This window comes from Mytilus trossulus, chromosome 6 (assembly GCF_036588685.1).
Source record: "Mytilus trossulus isolate FHL-02 chromosome 6, PNRI_Mtr1.1.1.hap1, whole genome shotgun sequence".
Lineage (NCBI taxonomy): Eukaryota > Metazoa > Mollusca > Bivalvia > Mytilida > Mytilidae > Mytilus > Mytilus trossulus.
This window is the reverse complement of record NC_086378.1, coordinates 1438769-1456077: the sequence shown is the minus strand read 5'-3', so window position 1 is coordinate 1456077 and position 17309 is coordinate 1438769. Positions and strand designations below refer to the sequence as shown.

The following is a 17309-nucleotide window of genomic DNA, read 5'->3' as shown; positions in this document are numbered from 1 at the left end:
TCAAATTGTTCTACATTAAGGTCCAACGGGTCCAAAATTAAACTTAGTTTGATTTTGACAAAAAATGAATCGGTTGGGTTCTTTTATATATTGAATCTAAAAATGTACTTAGATTCTTGATTATTGGTCCAGTTTTCAAGTTGGTCCAAATCTGGGTCCAAAATTAAACTTTATTTGATTTCATCAAAAATTGAATAATTGGGGTTCTTTGATATGCCAAAATCTAACTGTGTATGTAGATTCTTCCATTTGTGGTCCCGTTTTCAAATTGGCCTACATTAAGGTCCAAAGGGTCCAAAATTAAACTAAGTTTGATTTTAACAAAAATTAAATTCTTGGGCCTCTTTGATATGCTGAATCTAAACATGTACTTAGTTTTTTGATTATGGGCCCAGTTTTAAAGTTGGTCCAAATCAGGATCTAAAATTATTATATTAAGTATTGTGCAATAGCAAGTCTTTTCAATTGCACAGTATTGTGCAATGGCAAGAAATATCTAATTTCACAATATTGTGAAATAGCAAATTTTTTTTAATTAGAGTTATCTTTCTTTGTTCAGAATAGTAAGCAAGAAATATATTATTGCAAGAAATTTTTTTAATTGGAGTTATCTTTCTTTGTCCAGAATCAACTTAAATCTTTGTTATATACAATATACAATGTATATTCACTTTTTACTACCAACTGATAAATTTAAACAATCTTTACCATTCAGTGATAACAAGCAGGTTTTTTACATCTTAATATTTTATGATGTATTTAAATGAGTAGTCATTGTTGCAAACTCCATTAGAATATTTTAATTAGGGCCCCGACTAAAAGTCGGGTCGCCCTATAGTGATCAGTCTGTCCGTCCGTCCGTAACACTTTCGTGTCCGCTCCATATCTAGAGAACCATTATGATTTCATACTTAATACTTAACATGATTATCAACCAACACCAGAGGGTGTGTCATGTTGTATGTACAACTTTCTAGGTCAAAGGTCAAGGTCAAAAACTTTGGTTTTAGTTGACAACCCCGTGTCCTGTGGTGAAGATCGTGTCCGCTCCATATCTAGATAACCATTATGATTTCAAATATTATACTTGACATCCATTTTAACCAACACCAGAGGGTGTGTCATGATGTATGTACAACTTCCTAGGTCAAAGGTCAAGGTCAAAAACTTTGGTTTAGAGTTGACAACCCCGTGTCCTGTGGTGAAGATCGTGTCTGCTCCATATCTAGATAACTGTTATGATTTCAAAGTTTATACTTGACATCCATTTTAACCACCACCAGAGGGCGTGTCATGATGTATGTACAACTTCTTAGGTCAAAGGTCAACGTCAAAAAAAACTTTGGTTTCAGTTGACAATCCTGTGTCCTGTGTTGAAGATTGTGTCCGCTCTATATCTTGAGAACCATTATGATTTCAAATATTATACTTGACATCCATTTTAACCAACACCAGAGGGTGTGTCATGATGTATGTACCACTTCGTAAGTAAAAGGTCAGTCTGTCTGTTGGTCTGTCCATCGCTAACAAATTTGATCCACACTATATTTTGAGTGGACAGCTGTTATTATTTCATACTTTATACCTGACAAACATTTTCAACTTAACATATATATAAACCAACACCAGAGAATGTGTCATAATGTATGCATCCTAGGTCTAAGGTCAGTCTGTCGGTCTGTCCATCCGTTCGTTGTTCTTAACAAATTGTGTCCGCTCTACCTCTCGAGAACCGTTAATATTTCATACTTTATACTTGGTGGGTCATAATATATTGAAGGCATAATCCTAAAAATATGTGACAAATATCAATTGGGCAGCACCTTTAAACATATTGTTCAAACATCAATCCATATATCCAGAAGTCACCTTAGAGTAGTCAACAATTAGTTCACATCATGCAGTCATATCACTATTATACTATGAAAGAAAGATGAGAATATTTATCAGTTTTAACTTAAAATCTTAGATTGAAATCACACATGAGACTATGTAATAACTTCAAATAATGCTTCATATCAGATTATCCATACAACTTTTTTACCCCACGTTATTGACAGCGGGGCCCACAGAGATGGCTTCCATCTCAATGATATCTATTTGAGATTAGTTTTGGAATAAGGGAAAGGGGGATGTGATTAAAAATTAGGTTCAATTTTTCTCATTTGAAATTTCATAAATAAAAGAAAATTTCTTCAAACATTTTTTTGAGAGGATTACAAGTGTGGACACAGATGAGTGTGGATAGTGTGTTTGGATGTTTGACAGTGTCTTATGACAATAAAGTTCTATGTTTTTCCTATATGGTGTTAATAACTCTGTTGCACATTGTGACGACCGATCTGAGCATTAGGAGTGTTATTTATTTGATATTTTTTTATGTTCAATACAGACATGGGGAGACAGTAATTACATTAGTTACCAAATGATTATGATAGAACATGTTCTACATCTTTGGTTTTGGATACATTTTGTAGCTGGGAATTGTTAATTTCTGTGTCGATTTGGTCTCTTGTGGAGAATTGTCTCATTGGCAATCATACCTCATCTTTTTTTATATGTATTTGCTTACTATTGATATGGTTCTATTTACATTACTTTGTGGTGGATCGTCAGCATCATTAGTAAAAAAAAAAATTAAAATGTCGAATTTCTTCCTCAGATTAGAATACATTTATTGGTTTTAAGTAATGACAATGGCTTAAGTCTGACATGATTATTGGGGCTAAATAAGATTGGAAGTAAACCTCTGTGCTGATTTATATCAATTCTTTATATCTCCTCCAAAGCTGGTCGAAGCAAAGACAAATTTTGACCAAAAGAACCTTTGTGAGCATGCTTCAAAGACTCATAACTGCTCCAAAAGTAATCTGATCGAATTTGAAGCATGTCAAGCAGATATCATCAACATCTACTTAATAAGTCTTAAAATATGTCTAAATACCTAAAAAGCTATTTAGTACTCAAAAGGTATTGCAAAATTATTCCTTTTCATTTTTTGTTTTGTTATATGGATACAAATATAAGTGATACATGTACCAATACAGTACTTGTTGTGGTATGCAAGTGTAGTAATTAGCATTTACTGTAACAATGTTAATTCACACAAATTAAGAAAAAACAAATGAATGGAACAGATACTCCGCAGGGTGCTGCTTTATACGACTGCAGAGGTGGAAACCTGAACGGTTGAGTCTAGTATGGACACAACATTCAAGCTAGATACAGCTCTGAATTTGGATTGTGGTTAAATAGTTGACACAACATAGGTTTCTGACACAGATTGAATGTGGTCTATAAAGAACTTCAACTTAAAAATTTTAAATTGGACATTTACCTATTTTGGTCCAATATCCAAAATCTAAATACATGGTTAAATTCAGAATATCATAGAACCCGAAGAATTCAATTTTTGATCGGACCAACTTGAAAACTGGGCCCATAATCAAAAATCTAAGTACATGTTAAGACTCACCATATCAAAGAACCCCAAAAATTCAATTTTTGTTAAAATCAAGTTGATTTTAAATTTGGACCCTTTGGACCTTAATGAAGATCAACTTAAAATTACAGGACCAAAAATTAAGAATCTTAACACGGTTAGATTTGGCATATCAAAGAAGCACAATAATTCATTTTTTTTTTATGAAAGCAAACAAAGTTTAATTTTGGCCCCTTATTCCTTGGGACCAAAACTCCCAAAAATAACCCAAACCTTCCTTTTGTGGTCATAAACCTTTATAGATTTCTATTAACTTATGCTAAAGGTATTGTTAAAAAACCAAGAAAAATGCTTATTTGGGACCTGTTTTTGGTTCTTAATCCTACCCTGTTGGGACTAAAACTACCAAAATCTATTCCAACCCTCCTTGTGTGGCCATAGACCTTACGTTAAAATATCATAGATTTCTGTTTACTAATACTTGAGTTATAGAGCAAAAACCAAGAACAATGCTAAATTTGGGCCCTTTTTCCTAAACTGTTGAGACCAAAATACCCAAAATCAATCCCAGCCTTCCTTTCATGGTCATAAACCTTATGTCTAAATTTCATATATTTCTATTGACTTTTACTTAAGTTAGAGTGCTAAAACCAAATGTCTTTGGATGAAGACGATGACGCCAACGTGATACAAATGTACAACCAAAAAGTTTTCAATTTTTGTGGTGGTATAAAAATGATCTCAAATCAAATTTCTAATGGAGTTTGCAACAATAATTATTCAACTACTCTTTTTAATAAAACATTAAGTATTAAAATATAAATGTCATACAGTCATGGTGATGATGCCCTCGCTAGCATATAACGTTGAAAAGGTACATAAAGTGAAGCTGCCAAAAATTGAACTTAAACTGAGTTTAGAGGTAATAGCATTATATACACATTTCACTAAATTTAGTTGAGACAAACTTGAGAAATTTTTCCATTTGTGAAAGGGCATAACCCTAGAATGATAATCAAAGTGCTTGTAATCACTGAATGGCTATTAAAGACTGCTTAAATTTATCAGTTGGTAGTAAAGTGAATTTTGCATTGTATAGTGTATATACATGTATAGCATTATTTTAAGTTGATTCAACTACTATTATGGACAGAGAAATCTAAACTCCAATTTTTAAAGAAGATTTCATAAAGCATTGGTTTTAGGTAATTCAACAACCATTCTGGACAAAGAAATAACTCAAATTTATTGTCTGGAATCTACAAAAATGTTTGTTTTTGGCCCTTAAATCCTAGACTGTTTGACCCATAACCCACAAAATAGACCTCAACCTTCTACTTATGGTATTCAATATTATGGTACAATTTCAGAACAATTGAAATACTTATACACAACTTTTTGTACGGACACTAGATTAATGCTTGTTTTGGTCACCTTTGGAACCCTTATTCCTAAACCTTAGGGACTATATATATAACCCCCCAAAACAATCCCAGGCTTCCTTTTATGATTAGAAATATTACTGTGGATGCATTATTATTCTTTGGATACCAATTTTCGTGGCTTTTGTGGCTAGAGTCTTAGCACGAAATTAAATGTTTAACGATTAACAAATTTTCTATAGGCTTGTATGCAGACTTCGGCAAAACCACGAAATTAAATATCCACAAAAATGCAAACTTCTTTAATCCACGAAAATAAATGAATCCACAGTATGTTATAATTTTAAGGCTTCCTTTTTACTTATACTGAAGTTATTATCTGGAAACCATCCGTCTTGGGAAGACGACGACAGGATACATACATGTATTTCAACTGCAAAAATTTCTGTGGTTGTTTAAAATTTTCAAACATGTACGATGAAATATTGTTTTAGAAATTGATAAGCCTAGATATGCCTTATAATTTTTCCCTGCATAGTTGAAGGACCATTTACACTCAGAACCGAGTCATCAGTAGGCAGCTAGTACAGATGTATTAAAACAACCTAGCATCATATTGCTAGTAGTGGTAGTAGCATTCTCGGGTAAATTTGTTCTTTTTTTTTATAATATATTTGGTTCAAATCAATATAGAATGCTTTTATCTCCCTAATACTTACATTGTAAATAGAGGTGATACTACTTTGACAAATCCTTGTACATGAGAGTTTTCTGTCAAATCTTTATTTCACAAAGAATGATTTGCATAACAATGAACTGAGCTCAAAGCAAAGTATTCAATAATACACTTAGACAAAGAGCTAAATTCAGTGATATACTTTGTACTACAGGTCCTTCATTAACATCCATCGACCAAAACCACATCTCAAAAACATTCCATACTACATGGTTTGATTCAGAAGTCCTGAAAAAGACATGATTTTTTTTATCATATTTTAAGTATATACACACAGGTTTAAACTTTCTTGTGGTACAATCATTCCGTATCTAGCAACTATCAATTTGCTTCATGCACATATTGATATGTGTTGAGTTTACCTCTGATGGAAATAAAAACACACAAACCTCCACCTAATTTTAGTCAACGGACAAAACATTCAAAACTATAAAATATTATGTAAGACTTGTCAGTGTCTATTTACCATTGCCACTGAATCAGTGATATATGTACACATAATTATGTACATGCAAGACTAAAATTATAAAGTACACTAGAACAGACACGTGGTATCGCAGGTCCATGACTGAGTTAACGTATATAACTATGTGCAAGCCTTATTTTAGTATTAGTATTTTTATCTGATAAAGTTATGGCGATTAAACGATACACAGTTTTCTCTACTTTCAAATCTTTCTGATTGAAACCGTCGAACTGGAACTTATCAATTATTGGTAATATTAATTATTTGAAAAACAAAAGTTCCTGGAATGGAGTATTTTTTTAATCAACAGCATTGTCATATACATACATGTATTAGTTGTAAATAAAATTGAATTCTTCGATTCGCTGTTTTACGTCATGCTGGCTAACAAATTGAAAACTGTACCTATACGCCTTATTTTTAGTCCAGATTTTAGTATTTGTATTGTTACAATGTATCTTAGAAAGTCTAAACTGATTAAAATTTGACAATTTAGTAGTTTCAACCCTGTGGATACGACCCGTGTATATAGCATATTAATCCTGAATACACCGTTTGGTGGTGCACCTGTCAGACGCGGAACGTACAAATAAGGTAATCGGTAACAGGTGAATATACTATTAATTTTTGGTATCGGTATCGGACTCGATCCGGAACTTCTTAATTATTGGCAATATTAATTACGTGGAAAACAAAAGGGCCTGGAGTGGTGTAATTTTTAATCTTCACCTTTGTACTACATTAGTTATATATAAAGTCGAATTCTTTGATTCATCATTTTTACGCAATGACGGCTGACAAATTGGACCTCGTAATTTTAGTATTATAGATATATAAGACTAAAACTGACATTCAGTCTTTACGATATCTTCATTCCCAAAGTCATTTTCAAATCTGACTTCATGGTAAAATTAGATTCCATATCTACAACCAATGAAAAGGAAATATCCCTCTAATAGACTAACATTTAAATCACAGTTTTCGAAAATGGAAGCTAGGTCACCGTGGAACCTAGAACAAAAAAAAGGGAAACAATATATCTTAAATATTTCAAATGCATGTACATGAAATAATATTAATCTCTAAAATTCACCATATTGTTCCCTTTTTTATCTTCTGTTCGATACTGTATATCCAGTGGCGAATCCAGAAATTTTCTAAAGTGGGAGCCCACTGACTGACCTAAGAGGGGGCTCGCTCCAGTCACGATTCAGCGATTCCCTATATAAGCAACCAAATTTTTTCCTCAAAAAGCAGGCCCCCCCCCCCCTAAATCCACCTCTGATATCAACCTCTAGATGTCTTTCAATTACATTCAGTTTAGTGTGGGTTGATGTTTGATTGTTGTACATGTTACAATTACATTCAGTTTAGTGTGGGTTGATGTTTGATTGTTGTACATGTTACAATTACATTCAGTTTAGTGTGGGTTGATGTTTGATTGTTGTACATGTTACAATTACATTCAGTTTAGTGTGGGTTGATGTTTGATTGTTGTACATGTTACAATTACATTCAGTTTAGTGTGGGTTGATGTTTGATTGTTGTACATGTTACAATGAGCAAAGCCCATACCGCAGTCAGCTATAAAAGGCCCTGATAAGACAATGTAAAACAATTCTGTTTAATGTTACATCATCAAAATATGTAGGGTAGGTAGGTAGGTCGGTATTTTCTTTTTATTATTTTGTCCATTTTATTTTTTGTGTCATGATTTTGAATTGTGTGGTCCGAGTTGTCCATGGGGCGAGAGTTCCACTATTTATATCTATAATGATTGGATTATTTCTTACGACGGCAATAAAATGGCTTAGGGTGGGTGCTCAAAATAGGATCGGTCAGGTACCCATAATCAAACATATATTTTTTTGGCCTTACCGAGAGCACCATTGAAATATATACAAATCACGGATCGGATACGCATCAACTATGTAAGACCTTATTTCAACACCCCTAAACAGTGAATATTTTTATCGCAAACAGTAGAATTTTATTACATAATGTGAAATGTGTGGGATTGTGCAGCACGTGTCATCATGACATGTGTCCCTTCGCGGCCTTCAGTTTTGATTATAGACTAGAGAAGAGACTAAATGCGTACAAACCTGATTCCAAATGAAGATATACGGAATTTAAATAACGTTGATCCTTTAAATGTATGAAAAACAAAAACATATGACAATTGTTCACATAAAATAGATAGTAAAATTTTAAATTTTCCAAATGAACGTCCATTAAAATTATTAAAGTCTCTGATGAATATTTCCCGCGCAAATGTCATGGAATAGACCAAAACGAATTTTAGGTGTGTGTTGTCATTAAAAAATTCGGGTCAATGAACACAGTTAGATTAAATATATAAATATGTTAACTATATTTATATTGGTTTTTCAGAAAAGTGACTTTACCAGATTTTTTTTGTGGCAAACAACGGTAAATAGCCTATATCATCTTGACATGACATATGAAAACCCCTTAAGCATAATGGTGTGTGTATGGAATATTCCATGGAATTGTCCAAACCGATACAGGTGAAATACGTAGAATAATATTGCTGTGTCTATTGTGGACACAGCAATAAAATCAGATTTAAGATCCTTATGAGCCCGTAGTAAAGTAAAAAAACTGTAAAAAGCCTTATTAAATAAAATTTGCTCGATTAACCTTGAAGTGAAGACTAATAAAAATTTGCGTGTATAGTAAACCCCCTTAATAAAATAATACTGTGTTCTAGACCACTTCCCCTTTCGGTGATCTACAGAAATGATTTTTTACTATATAGTATGTTAAATATTCAACAGCATAGTGAATTGCTCTAAGAGAAAACAAAAATTTTAGGTTCATTAGAACACATTCATTCTGTGTCAGAAACCTATGCTGTGTCAACTATTTAATCACAATCCAAATTTAGAGCTGAATCCAGCTTGAATGTTGTGTCCATACTTGCCCCAACCGTTCAAGGTTCAACCTCTGCGGTCGTATAAAGCTACGCCCTGCTGAGCATCTGGTTTATGTTTGTTATGTTGATTATTTTATTGGGATTTTTTTCAACCCATTAAATGCGACAGATACTATAAAAGATCTCTAATTAGGTTCCTGACTTTGGACAGGGACAAGAACATGTATTGAAATAAACTATTTTTAGTTGTGATCGCAAAATTCACCCTTTTAACTTTTGTCATTAGAAATTAAAAAGTATATTTAAGACCTTGTATTGTTCAGAACTCACAAACGATATGAAACATCATACGAAGCTAATGATTGTCTGTTTAACTATAAATTATAGTCAGTAAGATTGAGAAAGGAAATGGGGAATGTGTCAAAGAGACAACAACACGACCACAGAGAAAACAACAGCAGAAGGGTCAACAACAGGTCTTCAATGTAGCGAGAAATTCCCGCGCCCGGAGGCGTCCTTCAGCTGGCCTCTAAACAAGTATATACTAGTTCAGTGATAATGAACGCCATGCTAATTTCCAAATTGTACACAAGAAACCAAAATCAAAAATACTACAAGACAATACAAAGGCCAGAGGCTCGTGACTTGGGACAGGCGCAAAAATGCGACAGGGTTAAACATGTTTGTGAGATCTCAACCCTCCCCCTATTCCTCTAGCTAATGCAGAAGGCCTATATTGTCATGTGAGACATTGCCATCACGCTCATCGGTGTCGTCGTAAACTTTTTCGAAGATCATCTCATCTAAAACTACTGAATCGATTTTAACCAATTTTGAATTGTTCTTAACTTTATAGTATAAAGTAAGAGGGAATGTTTGCAATCAGTCAATAAAGATGGCCGCCTTGGCTAAAAATGTAACACACAGGTAAAATGTATTAATTATCTTGCATTTTGAAAACAACAATAGAGATATCGAAAATCTAACAGTAAAGAATCCCTAGAATGTTAGGCTCTATAATTCAAGTGATGTAGTTGCCATTGATTTTCCCATATTAATCTTTGTTAAAGCCCTTTTCAAACAAATGTGCCGAATGCATCTTTGTTTCAAATTAAGAATTTCTTGGCATGAGTAAATTTTTATCCTATCCTGTACTATAAACAAAATGTCTCATTACATGTCAATGAATATAAGAAAATAACCACCACCGGAAGTAATTTTTTCACCCCTTTCCTTCCTGTGTACAAGCTTTAGTTACCATGGAAACTCAAGTTTAGAAAACATTCAAGAAAAACACAAAATAGAAAAATAATGGTGCATTGAACACCCAAGATATATGTTTATTACTCAGAAATCAATTACTGCTAAGAAATATAGGATACCACTGTCAAATTCAATAGAATTTCTTTTCTCGGTCCAGTTGCGTATGCATGCAACCGGATATGACGTACTATGATTTGGTGGTAGTTTGTTACCGGTCATAGTTTATCATGTAAATAAATTTCAGTACGTACATGCATATGAAAATATAAAATACGCCATCAGTCCAATATATCGACCACTTATGTGTAAAGCGTGAAATTTGCACATTGTTAGTAATGATTCTTATGAACACTTTTGAATCTGAAGCCATTGTAATCTTTTATGGCCAGCAATTTAAAATTGCAACCCAGCAATCAAGAGTCTTCAATATACTGGTAAAATTGGCATCTTTAAAGTAAAGGCATGAAACTTTCTACAGTGTGAGTTATGGTAACTATGATCATTTTTGTATAAATAAAGACAACAGTAGTAAACTGCTGTTCTAAATTCATAAATCGATTGAGAGAAAAAACAAAAAAATCCGGGTAACAAACTAAAACTGAGGAAAACGCATCAAATATAAGAGGATAGCTACAACACAACAGAAACACAACATTAAAATGTAACACACACAGAAACGAACTATAATATAACAATGGCCATTTTCCTATCTTGGTACAGGACATTTTTAGAAAATTGTGGGTTAAACCTGGTTTTATGGCATTCTAAACCTCCCGCATTTATGGCAATGTCATATATAACATTAAAATGATAACATAACATGACAGGACTACAATCCAAAAAATGGAAGAACATATAGGAAAGAGACACAGACGAATAATAGCTAATAGTCTTAAATCCAAAAACAAGTACAAAGTTGAAAAGCACTGAGGACAAAAAGTTCCAAAAAATTGTGCCCAATATGGCTAGGACCATTTGTCTGGGATAAGAACATCCTCATTATTTAGAATAATTTTGCAAACAGTAATTGTTATAAAATGACTTTATAATAGATATACATGATATAACCAAAGTGCTACTGACTACATAATAAAACAACATAAACCAGCAGCCGAGTTAGCCAAACCCGTCAACGCACAATCTGACGTCACATTAGAATTTCTAAAAAGATTTACCACAATAAGATAGAATTAGGATTGAATTCAAGATTAGATTTGTAAGACTGGTATAACATTTATTAATAACAATGAATTGCAATATTTATTAATATCAAATTGTGGAGGTAATTAGATAATAAAAGATATCATATGTGGCCATTTATGAAAATGCTTAAGAAGTTTCTGTACCCCAGTAAAAGAGAGACGAAAGATACCAAAGGGATGGTCAAACTCATAAACCGAAAATAAATCGACAATGCCTGGGTAAAAATAGAAGAAGACAAACAGACAAATAATAGAACACATGACACAACATAGAAAACTAAAGAATAAGCAACACGAACCCCCATCAAAAACTAGGGGTGATCCCAGGTGCTCCGGATGGGTGAGTAAATGCTTTCCTTGGTCCGTATGATTCAGTTTGGACTCAACATTCAGAATCGTTCATCATCATTATCGAACTATTAGCGGCCATTTTAAAGTTGGCAGCAATTTTTTATTTTAAAAAATGGGTTACATTTAAATATGTTTATAAGCATTATAACTACCACTTTACCAAGTTTCATGCTTTTACTATAGAGTGATTAATTAATATACCAGTATATTGGATAAGTCTCTTCTTTTGGCGGCCATTTTGTGTGTGGCGGTCATCATGTGTTTTTTTTATGGCTCCCTAACCAAATATATATTTCACTGTGCAAAGTTATATGCTTTGAGTATACAATTATCAATTAAACCAACATATAGGATTGAACCTCTTGACAAATAATGGCCATTCATAACCAAAAATGTTTATAGATATAGGAAGATGTAGTGTGAGTGCCAATGAGACAACTCTCCATCCAAGTAACAATTTAAAAAGTAAACCATTATAGGTTAAAGTACGGCCTTCAACACGGAGCTTTGGCTCACACCGAACAACAAGCTATAAAGGGCCCCAAAATTACTAGTGTTAAACCATTCAAACGGGAAAACCAACGGTCTAATCTATATAAACAAAACGAGAAACACGTATATATTACATAAACAAACGACAACTACTGTACATCCGATTCCTGACTTAGGACAGGTGCAAACATTTGCAGCGGGATTAGACGTTTTAATGGATCCAAACCTTCTCCCTTTTTCTGAAATAATAGCATAACATCACAACATAGAAAAACACACGATAAAATATCAATTGGCAGGCTTAACTCAATAAAAAAACGTATGATTACATAATGAACGAATTAATTTGATCTGCGATATTATACACATCATAACTAACAATGCGCAAAGTTTCATGCTTTAACTTTGTGCCAAAATATTGGACTTTGCCTCTGATAGGTTTGATGGAACGGTACAAATATTTTACCAGGTTCCACCGATACTACATTATTTTAAAATTGGTTCAATCAACAGATGGCAGATGAGTGGTCAACGAAGCTCGGGCTAGAGGAAAAAATAAAAGTAAATTAACTTCATTTTTTATCAATGCGAGGACATATACACTTTTCTCCAAATAAGAATTTATAAATAAGTGACTACTTAAGATTTGACTGTATCCTTAATTTACTGTTCAATAATTTTACAAATATTTAATAATGCATTGATTTTTATGTGTTTTTTTCTCTTCATTTATTATTTTAAATGATTTCAATGGTTTATCATGCATAAACCTAAACATGTGCCAATACCGCAGATGTGAGTTTTATTTATACCCAGTTGCAAAGATACTAGGAAAAAATTTGAAATAGTATGAGACGTTTAATTATTTTGACAATTTTAGGCCTCCTTATTATGTTTGGAATCCAACAAAATGGAAAAGGTAGGGAAATGTTTAATCGGGTATTTCATACACTAGTGGAAGTCAATATTTGACATTAGAAGTAAGTATCTAGTATCCAGTTTGTTTTTTCCCAAAACAGGAATCATATTATCTCCTCATATTATTAATTTTCTAAACCTATAGATGATTTATGAAATACGTATCAACCACATGAACAAACGACAAAGACTGAACATCAGATTCCGGACTTAGAACAGGTCCAAACAATTTCAGCGGGTTTAAACTTTTATTTCGGTACCAAACCTTCACTCTTATCTGCAACAAAAGTATAAATAAAGGCGACAGAAGTATACCGCTGTTCGAAAGTCTCATCACAACACACTATAAAATATAACTTAAAGTGGCTTAATTAGCCGTTAGTTTTCTCGTTTGAATTGTTTTACATTGTCATTTCGGGGCCTTTTATAGCTGACTATGCGGTATGGGCTTTGCTCATTGGTGAGTATCAAATTCTGACCACAGATTGATATGAACAAAATAGAAATACAAAATATTGTTTTAGATAAAGTCATCATTAGAATAAAAAAAATATGTGCTATATGATTACAGCCAACAAAAACTTCATGCTATTGATTTGTTTTAAGGAGGTAGACCTCGGCTAAGGGAAATAACCATAAGTACGTTTGTGTCAACCATTTTCATAAATATATTCTAAGCTTCTAGGTTACACAGATTATTTCCAATCTGTTTCAGGTAAATACTTAAAATACATTGATGAGTCTGGACTTTGACAAACGTATAACTGACTTAAAGAATTGTCTCCTTGAACAAAGGTCTACACCCTTAACTCAGTCATATCAGCAGGATTGTATTCAAGCTGATTAATATTTTTAGATTCACGTTTAAAATTCAACTTGTTGAACATTTTGTATAAAATAGTTACATTGTCAATTGATTTATATATATCTTTCATATTTATTTTCACTTTCCTCCTCTTTCTAATATTTATTTTCCTTTCTTCCTCTCTCTCTCGTATTTATTTTCTGTTTTTAGATAATCAGAGCTCTCTCGATATTTTTCCCAGTCCTCTACGTATATCTCACAACAATGTATTATTAACTAACAAGACATATAAGGAAACTGATGTTCATGAAGAAAGAAAAAAAATCAAACTTCGTTTAGATGTCAGATGGAAAATTTGGATTACTGGAATTTCAATTGTAAAGTACCATGCGCAGATATGCCCGATATAAGAAACTTACCGAAGCACGTGCATGCTCATATCAATTGTCAGGTCATAAAACATAATATAGAACTTATAAATGTTAAGCGAATGGCACCAGTTCAGGTTTTCCCGAGTAATTCCGAATGCCTCCAGATAATGCGAATTGTCATGATGAAGAACCGGTCTCGAACCTAGTTCATTACATTTGGTTTACTAAACGAGAAATGAATTTCTATCATTTTCTTAGTTTCCTAAGTGCCAGTAGATTTTTAGAACCGTGTCTTATTTTGGTACACGGAGACTACCTACCGTTCGGAACATACTGGGAGTATCTATTGACGTTGGTGCCAAATTTAATGCATGTTCAAAGAAGTCCACCGGAAGCTGTATTCGGAAAACCCCTTGTTAATATTGAACACAAAGCTGATATTGCAAGAATACAGGCCCTACAGAGTGAGTACAAAGTCTTGCTTGCACATACCTATTTGCCTCACAACCTTTTCCTTTGACAGTTTTTGGTGATTTCATGCTTGTACATTAATATATTGGTGTCCATCCTTGTTTCTTTTGTGTTTGATGGATCGAATGTGTACATTCTTTTACATACCAAAACTTGTTTTCATCATTGTCATTTGGTATTTGATGGATAGAGTTAGTTTTTTCCTTAATATATCTTGGGATATGCGCATCATCGTCATTTTGTGTTCTGCGGATAAAGTGAGTACATCCTTTCCACCTGATGTGGCCCAAAATACTTGACATGTGTTTTTTTAAAGAATAAAGATAGTCCCTCCTGGTACCTAGCTGTATTTGATATATCCTTGTTCGTTCATCAATGTTGGACAGAGCGAGTATTTCCTTCTACATAACTGATCCTCTTTATCATGTTCTTTTGTTCTTTAATTAATGAGTACATCATTTTAAATACACGTAGCGGCCCTTAAATCAATGTCTTTAGATATTTGATGGATAGAGTGAGTCCGTCCTTGTACGTACATTTAGTGTCCCTCATATCCTTGTCCTGTGATCTTTGTTGATAAGGTGATCACATTCTGGTACATACATTTGTTGACCTTCATATCCTTGACATATAGTCTTTTATAAATATGTGATCACATCATTGCACATAGATGAAGTATCCCTCACATTCTTGTCCTGTGCTCTTTGATGGATAGAGTAAGTACATCCTGGTACACACATGTAATGGCATTCACATCCCTGTCCTGTCGCCCTTGATGGATAGAGTGAGTACATCCTGGTAAATACATGTATTGGCCCTCACATCCTTGTCCTATGGTCTTTGACAGATAGAGTGAGTACATCCTGTAAAACCATGTAATGGCCCTCGCATTCTTGTCCTATGGTCTTTGATGGATAGAGTGAGTACATCCTAGTACACACATGTAATGGCCTTCACATCCCTGTCCTTGCCCTTGATGGATAGGGTAAGTACATCCTGGTAAATACATGTAGTAACCCTTACCTGAAAAAAAAATGTATATCACAGCATCACAGCATAGAAAGACACACTATTTTTAGTGGATGGTAGATACTTTATCATTAATTTTATTTTTCTGTTAAAATGCCAGATTTTTAATGGCGAATACAAGGGATGTCATTTATTCTTTCCATGGCTAAGCGGGTGTCAATTTTTGAAAAGGTGCCAGGATTATAATGCTCTTCGTTGAGGTCTCAGAACTTTTTCGTAGACTTACAAAATGAAAAATATATATTGCTTCAAATTAGGTTATGCAAATGTCATCAAAGATCATTGCTCGGTTTGTTAATTGATTCATGTATACCTCATTTTAATATCCAATTTGTTCGTCTGAAACAACTTTGCATAAATGAATGTACCGGACAAGTTAACTTGTAGCTTGCATTTTGCAGGGTTTGCAGGAGTTTATATTGACACAGATGAGATTATTCTTAGATCTCTGGATCCCCTACGGAAGTACCCATTTACGCTGAGTCATGAAACGGACTGGAACTTAAGTTATGGTCTTATTCTTTCAGAGAAAACGCCACTTTCCTAAACATTTAGTATTCCGAATATAAAACTTACAAAGAAAGTCAATGGGGATATCATTCAACAAGGGTGCCGTATTTATTATCTAAAAAGTACCCGGATTTAATTCATGTCGAAAATAAAACGTTTGTACGACCTAATTGGCGACAACTCCCGCTGCTGTTTAAGAAGAATTTTAATTGGGCTGAAAACTATGGTATACATTTATATATTCGTTATTATAAACTTACACACGATTTTAACGAAATCAAATATCTGAATACAACAGTTGGATCAGTAGCCAGACATGTATTGTATGGAAGTAAAGAACTCTGTGAAAAATAAAGACCAAAAACGATATTGATTTTGCTCTTGGTGATATACAAGTATGATATCTTGCAGATATTACCTTTGTTAAACTGTAACTGAACTCTGTTTCCTTCACATTTGAACTTGATAAAAACTTCTTCCTTTATCTTCTTGAACATCGCATCCTGTTCGCGTACCTACTTGATTTCAAGATTAACCATTTTTTATGATTTTTTCATTTTTTTGTCTCCCAAAAATTAGGTAAAATTCCCTAATTAGTCAAAAAAATTATTCTGAATACTAAGACATGTTAGTTTGTGTTAATTTCAAATTACTACCAGTTATCAAAATTTGATATTTAAGAAATTAAAAGTATTTTCCAGAAATCAGCGTTTTTTTTTCATTTTCATTATTTATCCCAAAATAAAAATGTATGGATTTATTAGTTAATTTCATGTGTTTTCAAGCTTCCTACATCACATACAACTATTTAGTCACAATAGAAACATTGTTTAGGGTGGGGCCATTTTCACTAGTTAGTGAACTCCTCCTTTAATTATGTTTTATGCAACGTGCACACGTGTATCGAATTCGATTCATATTTACTAATCCTAATACCTTTGATAACTATTTACTAATTCGAATTAGTTTATT

The 17309-nt window shown here is 33.2% G+C and overlaps 1 pseudogene; it reads left to right on the top strand.

Moving 5' to 3' along the window:
- Nucleotides 1-14481: 14481 nt before the first annotated feature.
- Nucleotides 14482-16691, top strand: LOC134722255 (uncharacterized; annotated as a pseudogene).
- Nucleotides 16692-17309: the final 618 nt, after the last annotated feature.